The following is a 15,016-nucleotide window of genomic DNA, read 5'->3' as shown; positions in this document are numbered from 1 at the left end:
GCCGTGATTGCAGTGCACCTGCAGTGCCAGTTCAGCTGGATGCAGTGTCCCTGCAGTGGCTGCAGTGTCCCAGAATGTGGATGCAGTGTGTTGTGACAGAGGATGCAGTGTCCACGAAGGTGGATGCAATGAGCCTGCAGTGATTGCAGTGTGCCTGCAGTGCTGCTTGGGATGTATGGAGGGTCCCTGCTGTGGTTTCAGTGCATCCTGCATTGTCCCTGAATGTGGATGCAGTGCCCATGCTGTGGATGCAGTGTCCAACATGGTGGATGCAGTATGTTATGAAGGATGATGCAGTGCTCATGAAGGTGGATGCAGTGACCCTGCAGTGGTTGCTGTGCCCCTGCATTGTCCTGGAATGTGCATGCAGTGCCCATGCAGTGGGTGCAGTGTCCCACAACGTGGATGCAGTATGTTGTGACAGATGATGCAGTGCCCATGAAGTTTGATGTAGTGAACCTGGAGTGATTGCAGAGCTCCTGCATGGCCACTTCATCTGGATGCAGTGGCTCTGCAGTGCTTGCAGTGCCCCTTCTCTGTCGCTGAATGTGGATGCAGTACCCATGCAGTGGATGCAGAGTCCTACAAGGTGGATGCAGTATGTTGTGACAGAGGATGCAGTGCCCATGAAGGTGGATGCAGTGATCCTGCGGTGATTGCTGTGCACCTGCAGTGCCACTTCAGCGGGATGCAGTGTCCCTGCTGTGGTTGCAGTGTCCCCTGGGGTATCACTGAATGTGGATGCAGTGTCCATGCAGGGGTTGCAGTGTTACAGAAGGTGCATTCAGTATGTCGTGAGGGAGGATGGAGTGCCCATGGAGGTGGATGCAGCGATCCTGCAGTGGTTGCAGTGCACCTGCAGTGCCACTTCAACTGGATACAGTGTCCCTGCAGTGGTTGCAGTGCCCCCTGCATTGTCCCTGAATGTGGATGCAGTGCCCATGCATTGTATGCAGAATCTCACAAGGTGTATGCAGAAGGTTGTGACGGAAGATGCAGTGCCTGTGAAGGTGGATGCAGTGATCACCCATTGGTTGCAGTGCTCCCTGCAGTGTCCCTGAATGTGAATGCAGTGCCCATGCAGTGGATGTCGTGTCACAGAAGGTGGATGCAGTATGTTGTGATGGATGATGCAGTTCTCATGAGGTGGATGCTGTGTCCCACAAGGTGGATGCAATATGTTTTGACAGAGGATGCAGTGCCCATGAAGGTGGATGCAGTGATCCTGCAGTGGTTGCAGTGCCACATGCAGTGTCCCTCATTTGTGGATGCCATGCCCATGCAATGGATGCAGTGTCCCACAAGGTGGATACAGTGTCCCAGAAGTTGAATGCAGTGCTGCTGACGGTGGATGGAATGTTCCCAGATGTGAAAGCAGTCTCCACTGAAGGTGGATGCAGTGGTCTCAAAGATGAATGCAGTGCCTTCTGAAGTTGTATGCAGTGCCCTTGCAGTGGATGCAGCTCCCCTGCAGTGTACCTGGAGGTGGCTGCAGCATCACTGATGTGGATTCAGTGTCCTTGAAGGGGGATGCAGTGCCCCTGCAATTGTTGCAGGGGCCATGCAGTGGCCCTGAGGGCGGATGCAGTGCCCCAACGGTGGATGCAGTGTCCATGAAGGTGGATAGAGTGTCCTTGAGGTGGATGCAGTCTTCCAGAAGGTGGATGGAGTCCCATCTGATGGTCAAGGCACTGTTGGTGAAAGTGGATGCAGTGCCTCTGCAGTGGATGCGGCACCCCTGCAGTGGACCTGGAGGTGTACGCTGCATCACTCGTGGATTCAGTGTCCTTGAAGGTGGATGCAGTGTGACTGAGGTGGATGCAATGTCCCAGAAAGTGGATGCAGTCTGTTGTGACGGAGGATACAGTGTTCATGAATGTGGATGCAGTGATCCTGCAGTGATTGCAGTTCCCCTGCAGTGCTAATTCAGCTGGATGCAGTGTCCCGGGAGTGGTTGCAGTGCCCCCTACAGTGTCCCTGAATGTGAATGCAGTGCCCATGCAGTGGATGCAGTGTCCCAGAAGTTGGATCTAGTGCCCACAAGGGTGGACGCAGTGCTCCCAAAGATGAATGCAATACCTGCTGAAGGAGGATGCAGTGCCTGTGAATGTGAATGCAGCGTCCCTGAGGTTGATGCAGTGTCCCTGAAGTTGGATGCGGTGTTCGCAAATTTGAATGCAGTACCTTCTGAAGGTGGATGCAGTGTTGGAACATTGCATTCAGTGTTCCTGAAGGTGGATGCAGTGCCCCTTGACGTTGGATGAAGTGCACTCGAAAATGAAAGCCGTACCTTCTGAAGGTGGAGGCACTGACCTTGAAGTGGTTTCAGTGTCCCTGAAAGTGGATGGAATGTTCGTGAAGTTGTATGCAGTGCCCTGCAGTGGAGGCAGTGTCCATGAATGTGGGAGCAGTACCCCCAAGGTGGATGCCGTGTCAAAGACGGTGGATGCAGTGCCTTCAGATGGTGGACGCACTGTATCAGAAGCGGGATGAAGTGCCCACTGAAGGTGGATGCAGTGCCCCGGCGGTGGATGGATTGCCCCCATGCATGTGGATGCGGTCTTCTCCTGAAGGTGGATGCAGTGCCCATGCAGTGGATGCAGTGTCCCAGAAGGTGGATCTACTGCCCCAAAGGGTGGATGCAGTACCCCCAAAGATGAATGCAATACCTGCTGAAGGAGGATGCAGTGCATGTGAATGTGGATGCAGCGTCCCTGAGGTCGATGCAGTGTCCCTGAAGTTGAATGCGGTGGGCACAAATATGAATGCAGTACCTTCTGAAGGTGTATGCAGTGCCCATGCAGTGAATGCAGTGTCCCACAAGGTGGCTGCACTGTCCCAAAAGTTGCATGCAGTTCTCCCTGAAGGTGGAGGCAGAGGGCCAAAGATGAATGCAGTGCCTTCTGAAGGTGGAGGCAGCGCCCATGCAGTGGATGCAGTGTCCCTGAAGGTGGATGCAGTGGGCCCCAAAATGAATGCAGTACCTTCCGAAGGGGGAGGAAGTGTCACCGCAGGTGGATACAGTGTCTCTGATGTTGGATGCACTGTCCCTGAGGTGGATGCAGTGTCCCAGAAGGTGAGTGCAGTGCTGCTGACGGTGGATGGAATGTCCCCAGATGTGAAAGCAGTCTCCACTGAAGGTGGATGCAGTGGGCCCAAAGATGAATGCTGTGGCTATTGAAGTTGTATGCAGTGCCCCTGCAGTTGATGCAGCACCCCAACAGTGTATCTGGAGGTGGCTGATGCATCACTGATGTGGATTAAGTGTCCTTGAAGGGGGATGCAGTGCCCCTGCAATTGTTGCAGGGGCCATGCAGTGGCCCTGAAGGTGGATGCAGTGCCCCTGCGGTTGATGCAGTGTCCATGAAGGTGGATGCAGTGATCCTGCAGTGATTGCAGTGCCACTTCAGCTGGACGCAGTGTCCCGGGAGTTGTTGCAGTGCCCCCTGCAGTGTCCCTGAATGTGGATGCAGTGCCCATGCAGTGGATTCCTTGTCCCACAAGGTGGATGCAGTATGTTATGACCGATGATGGAGTGCTCATGAAGGTGGATGCAGCGATCCTGCAGTGAAAGCAGTGAGCCCCACATTGTCAGGGAATGTGGATGCAATAGTCATGCAGTGGATGCAGCTTCCCACAAGGTGGATGCAGTATGCTTTGACGGAGGATGCGGTGCCCATGCAGTGGATGCATAGTACTGAAAGATTTATGCAGTATGTTGTGTCGGAGAATGCAGTGCCCATGAAGCTGGATGCAGTGATCCTGCAGTGGTTGCAGTGTCCCCTGCAGTTTATCTGAAGTTGGATGCAGTGAACATGCAGTGGATGCAGTGAAACTTCAGTGATTGCAGTGCACCTGCATTGCCACTTCATCTTGATGCAGTGTTGCTGCTGTGGTGGCAGAGCCCCTTGCAGTGTCCCTGAATGTGAATGCACTGCCCATGCAACTGATGCAGTGTCGCCCAAGGTGGATGCAGTATGTTGTGATGGAGGATGCAGTGCCCATGAAAGAGGATGCAGTGATCCTGCAGTGATTGCAGTGCCTCTGCATTTCCACCTCAGCTGGATGCAGTGTAAATGCACTGGTTGCAGTGCCCCCTGCAGTGTCCCTGAATGTGGATGCAGTGCCCATGCAGTGGATGCAGGTCCCACAAGGCGGATGCAGTATGTTGTGACAGAGGATGCAGTGCCAATTCAGCAGTATGCAGTGTTGCCGCAGTGGTTGCAGAGCCCCCTGAAGTGTCCCTGAATGTGGATGCAGTGGGGATGCAGCATCTGCAGTGTGACCCAAGGTGGATGCAGCATGTTCTGACTGATGATGCAGTGGCCATGAAGGTGGATGCAGTGATGCTACAGTGGTTTCAGTGCCCCCTACAGTTCCCTGAATGTGGGTGCAGTGCCCATGCAGTAGTTGCAGTGTCCCACAAGGTGGATGCTGTATGTTGTGACAGAGGATGCAGTGCCGATGAAGGTGGATGCAGTGATGCTGCAGAGATTGCACTGTGCATGAAGTGCCACTTTAGCTGGGTGCATTGTCCCTGTAGTGGTTGCAGTGCCCCCTGCATTGTCCCTGGATGTGGATGCAGTGCAAATGCAGTGGAGGCAGTGTCCCACAAGGTGGATGCAGTATGAAGCGACTGAGGATGCAGTGCACACGAAGGTGTATGCAGTGTCACTGCAGTGCTTGCAGTGCCCCCCGCATTGTACCGGAATGTGGATGCAGTAGTCATGGAGTGGATGCAGTGTCCCACAAGCTGGATGCAGTATGTTGTGACAGAAGATGCAGTGCCCATGAAGGTGGATGCAGTGATGCTGCAGTGGTTGCAGTAGCCCCTACAGTTCCCTGAATGTGGATGAAGTGCCCATGCAGTAGTTGCAGTGTCCCACAAGATGGATGCAGTATGTTGTGATGGAGGATGCAGTGCCCATGAAGGTGGATGCAGTGATCCTGCATAGATTGCACTGCACCTGAAGTGCCTCTTCAGCTGGATGTATTGTCCCTGTAGTGATTGCAGTTCCCCCTGCATTGTCCCTGAATGTAGATGCAGTGCACATGCAGCGGATGCAGTGTCCCACAAGGTGGATGCTGTGTGTTGTGACAGAGGATGCAGTGACCATGAAGCTGGATGCAGTGATCCGGCAGTGGTTGCAGTGCACCATGCCGTGTCCCTGAACTTGCATGCTGTGAAAATGCAGGGGATGCAGTGTCCCACAAGGTAGATGCAGTATGATGTGACGGAGGATGCAGTGTCCACGAAGGTGGCTGCAGTGAGCCTGCAGTGGTTGCAATGTGCCCGCAGTGCCACTTCTGCTGGATGCAGTGTTGCTGCAGTGGTTGCAGAGCCCACTGCAGTGTCCCTGAACGTGGATGCAGTGCCAATGCAGAGTCTGGCGTGTGACCCAAGGTGGATGCAGTATTTTGTGAAGTGGAATGCAGTGCCCAAGAAGGAGGATGCGTGATCCTGCAGTGGTTGCAGTGCACCCTGCACATTCCCTGAATGTGGATGCTGTGAACATGCTGTGGATGCAGTGAACTTACAGTGATCGCAGTGCACCTGCAGAGCCAATTCAGCTGGATGCAGTGTTTCTGCAGTGGTTGCAGAGCCCACTGCAGAGTTCCTGAATGTGGATGCAGTGCCCATGCAGCATCTGCAGTGTGACCCAACGTGGATGCATTATATTGTGTAGTAGGATGCAGTGCCCATGAAGGTGGATGCAGTGATCCTGCAGTAATTGCAGTGCAGCTGCAGTGCCACTTCATCTGGATGCAGTGTCCCTGCAGTGGTTGCAGTGCCCCCTGCATTTGTCCTGAATGTTGATGAAGTGCCCATGCAGTTGATGCAGAATCCAACAAGGCGTATGCAGAATGTTGGGTCAGAAGGTCAGTGCCCATGAAGGTGGATGCAGTGATCCTCCAGTGGTTGCAGAGCCCCCTGCCGTTTACCTGAATGTGGATGCAGTGAACATGGAGTGGATGCATGAAACTTCAGTGATTGCAGTGCACCTGCATTGCCACTTCATTTAGATGCTATGTTGCTGCATTGGTTGCCGAGCCCCCTGCAGTGTTGCTGAATGTGAATGCACTGCCCTTGCAGCAGATGCTGTGTCGCCCAAGGTGGATGCAGTATGTTGTGATGGAGGATACAGTGCCCATGAAGGAGGATGCAGTGATGATGCAGTGATTGCAGTGCGCCTGCATTTCCACATCAGCTGGATGCAGTGTAAATACACTGGTTGCAGAGCCCCCTGGAGTGTCCCTGAATGTGGATGCAGTGCAAATGCAGTGTCACAGAAGGAAAATTAAGTATGTTGTCATGGAGGATGCTGTGCCCACGAACGTGGATGCAGTGTCACTGCAGTGGTTGCAGTGCCCCCTGCAGTGTCCCTGAATGTGCATGCTGTGAGCATGCAGTGGATGCAGTGAAACTTCAGTGAATGCAGTGTCACTTCAGCTGAATGCGGTGTTGCTGCAGTGGTTGCAGTGCACCCTGCATTGGCCCTGAATGTTGATGCAGTGCCCATGCATTGTATGCAGAATCTCACAAGGTGTATGCAGAAGGTTGTGATGGAGGATGCAGTGCCCGTGAAGGTGGATGCAGTGATCATCCATTGGTTGCAGTGCTCCCTGAAGTGTCCCTGAATGTGGATGCAGTGCCCATGCAGTGGATGTTGTGTCACAGAAGGTGGGTGCAGTATATTGTGACGGATGATGCAGTTCTCATGAGGTGGATGCCGTGTCCCTGCTGTACTTTCAGTGCACCCCGCATTGTCTGGGAATATGGATGCAGTAGTCATGCAGTGGATGCATTGTCCCATAAGGTGGATGCAGTATGTTGCGATGGATGATGCAGTGCCCATAACGGTGGATGCCGTGTCCCTGCAGTGGTTGCAGTGCCCCCGGCATTGTCCGGGATTGTGGACTCAGTGCCCATGCAGTGGATTGAGTGTCCCACAATGTGGGTGCAGTATGTTATGACGGATGATGCAGTTCTCCTGAAGGTGGATGCAGTGTCCCTGCAGTGCTTGCAGTGCCCCCCGTGTTGTCCGGGAATGTGGATGGAGTAGTCCTGCAGTAGATGCAGTGTCCCAAAGGTGGATGCAGTATGTGGTGACGGAGGTTGCAAGGCAAAGAATGTGGATGTGGTGATCCTTCAGTGGTTGCTGAGCCCCCTACAGTTCCCTGAATGTGGATGCACTTCCCATGCAGTAGATGCAGTGTCCCAAAAAGTGGATGCAGTATGTTGCAACCGAAAATGCAGTGCCCATGAAGGTATTTGAAGTAATCCTGCAGTGATTTCTGTGAGACTGCAGTGCCACTTCAGCTGTATGCAGTGTCCCTGCATGGGTTGCATGCCCCCTGCATTGTCCCTGAATGTGGATTCAGTGCCCATGCAGTGGATTCTTTGTCCCACAAGGTGGATGCAGTATGTTACGACCAATGATGCAGTGCTCATGAAGGTGGATGCAGTGATCCTGCAGTACTTGCAGTGCCGCCCGCATTGTCCAAGAATGTCTATGCAGTAGTCCTGCAGTGGATGCAGTGACCCCAGCATTGTCCTGGAATGTGGATGCAGTGGTCATGCCGTGGATGCAGTGTCTCAAAGGTGGATGCATTATGTTTTGAAGTTGGATGCAGTGCCCATGAAGGAGGATGCAGTGATCCTGCAGTGGTTGCAGTGCACCCTGCAGTGTCCCTGAATGTGGATGCTGTGAACATGCAGTGGATGCAGTAAACATCCAGTGATTGCAGTGCACCTGCAATGCCAATTCAGCTGGATACAGTGATGCTGCAGTGGTTGCAGGGCCCACTGCAGTGTCCCTGAATGTGGATGCAGTGCCCATGCAGCGTCTGCAGTGTGACCCAAGGTGGATGCATTATGTTGTGTAGTAGGATGCAGTGCCCATGAAGGAGGATGCAGTGTCCCTGCAGTGGTTGCAGTGACCCTTGCACTGGTCCAGAATTTTGATGCAGTGCCCATGCAGTGTATGCAGAATCCCACAAGGTGTATGCAGAATGTTGGGACGGACGATGCAGTGCCCATGAAGGTAGATGCAGTGATCCTGCACTGGTTCAGTGCCCCCTACAGTTTACCTGAACGTGGATGCAGTGAACATGCAGTGGATGCAGTGAAACTTCAGTGATTGCAGTGCACCTGAATTGGCTCTTCTTGATGCAGTGTTGCTGCTGTGGTTGCAGAGCCCCCTGCAGTGTCCCCGAATGTGGATGCAGTGCCCATGCAGCGTATGCAGTGTGACACCAGGTGGATGAGGCATGTCATGACTGATGATCAGTGCCCATGAAGGTAGATGCAGTGATGATGCAGTGGTTGCAGTGCCCCCTACAGTTCCCTGAATGTGGATGAAGTGCCCATGCAGTAGTTGCAGTGCCCCACAAATGGATGAAGTATGTTTTGACAGAGGATGCAATGCCCATGAAGGTGGATGCAGTGATCCTGCAGAGATTGCACTGCACCTGAAGTGCCACTTCAGCTGGATGTAGTGTCTCTGTAGTGGTTGCTGTGACCCCTGCATTGTCCCTGAATGTGGATGCAGTGCACATGCAGTGGATGCAGTGTCCCACAAGGTGGATGCTGTATGTTGTACCAGAGGATGCAGTGCCCATGAAGGTGGATGCAGTCTCACTGCAGTGGTGGCAGTGTCCCATGCAGTGTCCCTTAATCTGCATGCTGTGAACACACAGTGGATGCAGTGAAACTTCAGTGAATGCAGTGTGCCTCCAGTGCCACTTCAGCTGTATGCAGTGTCACCACAGTGGTTGCAGAGCCCCCTGCAGTGTCCCTGAATGTGGATGCAGTGCCAATGCAGCGTCTGCAGTGTGACCCAAGGTGGATGCAGCATGTTATGACCGATGATGCAGTGCCCATGAAGGTGGATGCAGTGTCCCTGCAGTGCCTGCAATGCCCAACGCATTGTCCGGGAATGTGGATGCAGTAGTCTTGCAGTGGATGCAGTGTCCCACAAGAAGGATGCAGTATGTTATGACAGATGAGGCAGTGCTCAATAAGGTGGATGCAGTGAGCCTGCAGTGATTGCAGTGAGACTGTAGTGCCACTTCAGCTGTATGTAGTGTCCCTGCAGGGTTTGCAGTGCACCCTGCATTGTCCCTGAATGTGGATTCAGTGCACGTGCACTGGATGCATTGTCCCACAAGGTGCATGCAGTATGTTATGACCGATGATGCAGTGCTCATGAAGGTGGATGGAGTGATCCTGCAGTGATTGCAGTGCACCTGCAGTGCCACTTCAGCTGGATGCAGTGTTGCTGCAGTGTCCCTGAATGTGGATGCAGTGCCCATGTAGCTTCTGTCGTGGGACCCATGGTGGACGCAGTATGTTGTGAAGTAGAATGCAGTGCCCATGACTGAGGAAGCAGTGATCCTGCAGTGGTGGCCGTGCACCCTGCAGTGTCCCTGAATGTGCATGCTGTGTACATGCAGTGGATGCAGTGAACATACAGTGATTGCAGTGCACCTGCAGTCCCAATTCAGCTGGATGGAGCGTTGCTGCAGTGGTTGCAAAGCCCACTGCAGTGTCCCTGAATGTGGATGCAGTGCTCATGCAGCATCTGCAGTGTCACCCAAGGTGGATGCATTATTTTGCGATGGAGGATGCAGTGCCCATGAAGGAGGATGCAGTGTCCCTGCAGTGGTTGCAGTGCCCCCTGCATTGGCCCTGAATGTTGATGCAGTACCTATGCAGTGTATGCAGAATCCAACAAGGTGTATGCAGAATGTTGGGACGTAAGATACAGTGCTCATGAAGGTGGATGCAGTGAACATGGAGTGGATGCATGAAACTTCAGTGATTGCAGTGCGCCTGCATTGCATTGCCACTTCATTTAGATGCTATGTTGCTGCATTGGTTGCCGAGCCCCCTGCAGTGTCGCTGAATGTGAATGCACTGCCCTTGCAGCAGATGCTGTGTCGCCCAAGGTGGATGCAGTATGTTGTGATGGAGGATACAGTGCCCATGAAGGAGGATGCAGTGATGATGCAGTGATTGCAGTGCGCCTGCATTTCCACATCAGCTGGATGCAGTGTAAATACACTGGTTGCAGAGCCCCCTGGAGTGTCCCTGAAAGTGGATGCAGTGCAAATGCAGTGGATGCAGTGTCACAGAAGGAAAATTAAGTATGTTGTCACAGAGGATGCTGTGACCATGAATGTGGATGCAGTGTCACTGCAGTGGTTGCAGTGCCCCCTGCAGTGTCCCTGAATGTGCATGCTGTGAACATGCAGTGGATGCAGTGAAACGTCAGTGAATGCAGTGTGCCTGCAGTGCCACTTCAGCTGAATGCAGTGTTGCTGCAGTGGTTGCAGTGCCCCCTGCATTGGCCCTGAATGTTGATGCAGTGCCCATGCATTGTATGCAGAATCTCACAAGGTGTATGCAGAAGGTTGTGACGGAAGATGCAGTGCCTGTGAAGGTGGATGCAGTGATCACCCATTGGTTGCAGTGCTCCCTGCAGTGTCCCTGAATGTGAATGCAGTGCCCATGCAGTGGATGTCGTGTCACAGAAGGTGGATGCAGTATGTTGTGATGGATGATGCAGTTCTCATGAGGTGGATGCAGTGTCCCTGCTGTGCTTTCAGTGCACCCCGCATTGTCCGGGAATGTGGATGCAGTAGTCATGCAGTGGATGCATTGTCCCACAAGGTGGATGCAGTATGTTGCGATGGATGATGCAGTGCCCATAACGGTGGATGCCGTGTCCCTGCAGTGGTTGCAGTGCCCCCGGCATTGTCCGGGATTGTGGACTCAGTGCCCATGCAGTGGATTGAGTGTCCCACAATGTGGGTGCAGTATGTTATGACGGATGATGCAGTTCTCCTGAAGGTGGATGCAGTATCCCTGCAGTGCTTTCAGTGCTACCCGTGTTGTCCGGGAATGTGGATGGAGTAGTCCTGTAGTGGATGCAGTGTCCCAAAGGTGGATGCAGTATGCGGTGATGGAGGTTGCAAGGCGAATGAATGTGGATGCGGTGATCCTTCAGTGGTTACAGTGCCCCCTACAATTCCCTGAATGTGGATGAAGTGCCCATGCAGTAGTTGCAGTGTCCCACAAGTGGATGAAGTATGTTGTAACAGAGGATGCGGTGCCCATGAAGGTGGATGCAGTGATCCTGCAGAGATTGCACTGCACCTGAAGTGCCACTTCAGCTGGATGTAGTGTCCCTGTAGTGGTTGCTGTGCCCCCTGCCTTGTCCCTGAATGTGGATGCAGTGCACATGCAGTGGATGCAGTGTCCCACAAGGTGGATGCTGTATGTTGTACCAGAGGATGCAGTGCCCATGAAGGTCGATGCAGTCTCACTGCAGTGGTGGCAGTGCCCCATGCAGTGTCCCTTAATCTGCATGCTGTGAACACGCAGTGGATGCAGAGCAACTTCAGTGAATGCAGTGTGCCTCCAGTGCCACTTCAGCTGTATGCAGTGTTGCCACAGTGGTTGCAGAGCCCCCTGCAGTGTCCATGAATGTGCATGCAGTGCCAATGCAGCGTCTGCAGTGTGACCCAAGGTGGATGCAGCATGTTATGACCGATGATGCAGTGCCCATGAAGGTGGATGCAGTGTCCCTTCAAAGCTTGTGATGCGCCCCGCATTGTCTGGGAATGTGGATGCAGTAGTCATGCCATGGATGCAGTGTCACACAAGGTGGATGCAGTACGTTATGATGGATGAGGCAGTTCTCATGATGGTGGATGCTGTTCCACTGCAGTGGTTGCAGTGCCCCCTGCAGTGTCCCTGAATGTGCATGCTCTGAACATCCAGTGGATGCAGTGAAACTTCAGTGAATGCAGTGTGCCTGCAGTGCCAATTCAGCTGTAGGCAGTGTTGCTGCAGTGGTTGCAGTGCCCCCTGCATCAGCCCTGAATGTTGATGCAGTGCCCATGCATTGTATGCAGAATCCTACAAGGTGTATGCTGAAGGTTGTGACGGAGGATGCAGTGCCCATGAAGGTGGATGCAGTGATCGTCCATTGGTTGCAGTGCTCCCTGAAGTGTCCCTGAATGTGGATGCAGTGCCCATGCAGTGGATTCTCCATCTCACAAGGTGGATGCAGTATGTTACGACAGATGATGCAGTGCTCATGAAGGTGTATGCAGTGATCCTGCAGTGCTTGCAGTGCCCCCTGCATTGTCCGAGAAAGTGGATGCAGTAGTCCTGCAGTGGATGCAGCGTCCCACAATGTGGAGGCAGCATGTTGTGATGGAGCATGCAGTGCCCATGAAGTTGACTGCAGTGATTCTGCAGTGGTTGCAGAGCCCGGTAGAGACGCCTGAATTTGGAGGCAGAGACCATGCAGTAGTTGCAGTGTCCCACAAGGTGGATGAAGTACGTTGTGACAGAGGATGCAGTGTCCATGAAGGTGGATGCAGTGCCCATGTAGCTTCTGCCGTGTGACCCAGGGTGGATGCAGTATGTTGTGAAGTAGAATGCAGTGCCCATGAAGGAGGAAGCAGTGATCCTGCAGTGGTTGCAGAGCCCCCTGCACTGTCCGTGAATGTGGAGGCAGTGCCAATGCAGTGTCTGCAGTGTGACCCAAGGTGGATGCAGCATGTTATGACCGATGATGCAGTGCCCATGAAAGTGGAGGCAGTGTCCCTGCAGTGCTTGCAATGCCACCCGCATTGTAGGGGAATGTGGATGCAGTAGTGGTGCAGTGGATGCAGAATCCCACAAGGTGGATGGAGTATGTTATTAGGTATGATGCAGTTCTCATGAAGGTGGATGCAGTGTCCCTGCAGTGCTTGCAGTGCCCCCCGCATTGTCCGGGAATGTGGATGCAGTAGTCATGCAGTGGATGCAGTGTCCCACAAGGTGGATGCAGTATGTTGTGACGGAGGAGGCAGTGACCATGAAGGTGGCTGCAGTGATGCTGCAGTGGTTGCAGTGCCCTCTACCGTTCCCTGAGTGTGGATGCAGTGCCCAGGCAGTAGTTGCAGTGTCCCACAAGCTGGATGCCATATGTTGTGACACAGGATGCAGTGATCCTGCAGAGATAGCACTGCGCCTGAAGCGCCACTTTAGCTGGATGTATTGTCCCTGTAGTGGTTGTAGTGCCCCCTGCATGGTCCCTGAATGCGGATGCAGTGCAAATGCAGTGGATGCAGTGTCCCACAAGGTGTATGCAGTATGTTGTGACCGAGTATGCAGTGCCCACGAAGGTGGATGCAGTGTCACTGCAGTTTGCAGTGCCCCCTGCAGTGTCCCTGAATGTGCATGCTGTGAACATGCAGTGGATGCAGTGAAAATTCAGTGAATGCAGTGCACTTGCGGTGCTAATTCAGCTGTAAGCAGTGTTGCTGCAGTGGTTGCCGTGCCCTGGGCATTGGCCCTGAATGTTGATGCAGTGCCCATGCATTTTATGCAGAATCCCACAAGGTGTATGCTGAAGGTTGAGACAGAAGATGTATTGACCATGAAGGTGGATGCAGTGATCATCCATTGATTGCAGTGCTCCCTGCAGTGTCCCAGAATGTGGATGCAGTGGGGATGCAGCGTCTGGAGTGTGACCCAAGGTGGATCAGCATGTTATGACCGATGATGCAGTGCCCATGAAAGTGGATGCAGTGTCCCTGTAGTGCTTGCAGTGCCCCCCGCATTGTCCGAGAATGTGGATGCAGTAGTCCTGCAGTAGATGCAGTGTCCCACAAGCTGGATGCACTATGTTGTGATGGAGGATGAAGCGTCCATGAAGGTGGCTGCAGTGATGCTGCAGTGGTTGCAGAGCCCCATAAAGATCCCTGAATGTGGATGGCGAGACCATGCAGTAGTTGCAGTGTCCCACAAGGTGGATGAAGTATGTTGTGACAGAGGATGCAATTCCTATGAAGGTGGATGCAGTGATCTTGCAGTGATTGCAGTGCGCCTGCAGTGCCACTCCAGCTGGATGCAGTGTTGCTGCAGTGGTTGCAGAGCCCACTACAGTGTCCCTGAATTTGGATGCAGTGCCCATGCAGCTTCTGCTGTGTGACCCAAGGTGGATGCATTATGTTGTGAAGTAGGATGCAGTGCCCATGAAGGAGGAAGCAGTGATCCTGCAGTGGTTGCAGTGCACCCCGCAGTGTTCCTGAATGTGGATGCTCTGAACATGCAGTGGATGCACTGAACATACAGTGATTACAGTGCGCCTGCAGTGCCAATTCAGCTGGATGCAGTTTTGTTGCATTGGTTGCAGAGCCCACTGCAGAGTCCCAGAATTTGAATGCACTGCCTGTGCAGCAGATGCAGTGTCGCCCAAGGTGGATGCAGTATGTTGTGATGGAGGATGCAGTGCCCATGAAGGAGGATGCAATGATCCTGCAGTGATAGCAGTGTGCCTGCATTTCCACCTCAGCTGGATGCAGTGTAAATGCACTGGTTGCAGGGCCCCCTTCTGTGTCCCTGAATGTGGATGCAGTGTCCATGCAGTGGATGCAGTATCACAGAAGGTGGTTGCCGTATGTTGTGATGGAGGATGCAGTTCTCACGAAGGTGGATACAGTGAGCCTGCTGTGTTTGCAGTGCACCTAAAGTGCCCTTTCATCTGTATGCATTGTCCGTGCAGTGTTTGCAGTGCCCCCTGCTCTATCCCTGAATGTGGATGCAGTGCCCATGCAGCGTTTGCAGTGTGAACCAAGGTGGTTGCATTATGTTGTGAAGTATTATGCAGTGCCCATGATGGAGGATGCAGTGATCCTGCAGTGACTGCAGGGCACCTGCAGTGCCAGTTAATCTGGATGAAGTGTCCCTGAAGTGGTTGCAGTGTGCCCTGCATTGTCCCTGAATGTGGATGCAGTGCACTTGCAGTGGATGCAGTGTCACACAAGGTGGATGCTGTATTTTGTAACGGATGATTCAGTGCCCACGGAGGTGGATGCAGTGTCACTGCAGTGGTTGCAGTGCCCCATGCAGTGTCCCTGAATGTGCATGCTGTGAACATGCAGTGGGTGCAGTGAAACATCAGTGAATGCAGTGAGCCTCCAGTGCCACTTCAGCTGTATGCAGTGTTGCCAC

Source organism: Equus przewalskii, chromosome 7, assembly GCF_037783145.1.
Source record: "Equus przewalskii isolate Varuska chromosome 7, EquPr2, whole genome shotgun sequence".
Taxonomy (NCBI): Eukaryota; Metazoa; Chordata; class Mammalia; order Perissodactyla; family Equidae; genus Equus; species Equus przewalskii.
The sequence above is the reverse complement of the archived record's forward strand: the minus strand, read 5'-3'. Positions refer to the sequence as shown.